Consider the following 2,225-nt stretch of genomic DNA (forward strand, 5'->3'; position numbering starts at 1 on the left):
TACGTAAGTAAGTTAACGTTACGTAAGTAGTAGAGTACGTACGTAGTATAAGTTAGTTTACGTTTACGTTACTTAATTAATTTAGTTATTATATATATATATATATATATATATATATATATATATATATATGTAATATTAAAAATTATTTGATTAATTAATGTGTAATGTGTTAGCAATAATCAAACAACTTACATGATTTATTGGCATGGTAGAAGTATTTAAGAATCTTCAAAATATCTCTAAAAGTTATAATTTAAATTCATAATTAGTAAAGCTATAAAGTATTTAAGAGATCAAAACATAATTTTTTACAGTTTTATTTCACATATGCTATGTTCTTTTATATGTTTCCACAGCACATATCTATTTTTATCTGTTACAGGTAGCCTTCGAGCACCAGTGATAAGAACACAATTATTTATCAATTATACGATAAAATACTTATTGTTATTAAACGTATTTTCACATGTTAGGGTAATAATAAGCGTATAATTAATAAATAATTGTGTCATTATCACTGATGCTCGAAGGCTAACTGTAATAGATAAAAATAGATATGTGTCGTGGAATATATAAAAAAGACTACCTAAATTCCAAAGAAACATTTGCTTAAGAATGTTTTGCTGTACAATACCAGTTAAAAGTATGAACGAAAAAAAGACAATACTAGCTAATATCAGTAAAAATAATTGTGTTATAAATACTTTGAAATCAATTGCAAAAAACAAAATAATTAATTATTTGATTTTTACTGACTTATGCAAGGTAATTATTATATCTTGCTGCAGTTTTAGGTAAGTAACTTTTAAACGAGTTATTTTTTTTAAATTTATTGTTTCAAATTGTTTATATCACGATGTTGCACTATTAATAATTAATAATATAATGTCGTTTAATTGATTAATCACGAGATCATTAATCATGGAAATTTATTCATGCGAGGTTAATTAGAATAGTAACAATAATTGTATGTGATGCGCATCTTCGAACCGATTAATTTTTCGAATCGTTTTTAATCAACCGCATACAAGATCACGACAGGCCAAATATGATTGTACTTCGGTAGCACAATCTCAATTGTCCTTCAGATCTTATTAAGCATCGACGATGAGTCGCCCGCGCAACGCGGAAGCTCGCCACGCTTATCCGTTCGAGCGTATCAAAAGGATTCGTCATGGCGGGACAGGTATGATGATATTTGTATTCATTGGCGTGATCCCGAGTAGCAATCGTCACATACACTGGGACACTTTCCCCTGATGGATGGCTCATCTATCGCGTCATGGTTGACGGAAAATAGGAAAAGACGAACACGGGCGAGAAAGCCAAAGATCCATCTATTGATAATGACTCGATTGGCGATGATTCAGTGAGTAGAACTTTACATCTATTTAACATGTTATCCGTAAGATAACGCGAACTGTTGGAAGATAAATAGAGCTGTCCGTTATGGTAATCCTCGCGAAAAAAGATAACGTACTTTTTTAGATTATATGGATATATTTAAATTGAAAACGTAGAAAAAGTTTTTGTTAGATAAAGACTCACTTAGAAAGACCTCGGAAAATCCTCCCTTATTGAAAATGTTACACTGAGAAAAATGGTTGGATTAAACAATAATTTTGTGGAAAATGGACGAATCGAAATTTTCTGGTTAAATCTACTAGAATTCTAATAGAAATAACTAGAATTCTGATTGATATAATTATTTTGGTAAAAATAAGAATTCTAGTAGATTTTACCAGAAATATTGTATCAATCAAAATTCCGATTATCTCAACTAGAATTCTAATAAATTTAATCAGAAAATTCTGATTTGTCCATTTTCAACCCGAAATTCTTTTCAGTGTAGCTTCTTTGTGCTTTAAACGTTGATGACATTGTATATTGCAAAAAATTTTAACAATCTAACAATCAGTTTCAAAACCTACATATAATTATTTTGATGGTCCGACAAAATTGTTTTCAAATCCAAATCCCTTGATAGAAATACTAGAAATATTGTTTTCTTAGACACTCATCTATAATAGTATTACTGTATTTTCATTAATTATAACAATGTACTGAGTAGGAAATGAACAAAAGCTTGATAGTTTTATTTAATAACTAAAACAGTTTTCCTGGCAAAAATATTTATGTAGACAATCCAGTTATTGTTTAGGATTAAATAGGTTATTATTAGTAATTTAATATTATTATTATTATTATTATTAGTAATTTTA

This window comes from Atta cephalotes (assembly GCF_000143395.1).
Source record: "Atta cephalotes unplaced genomic scaffold scaffold00007, whole genome shotgun sequence".
NCBI lineage: Eukaryota > Metazoa > Arthropoda > Insecta > Hymenoptera > Formicidae > Atta > Atta cephalotes.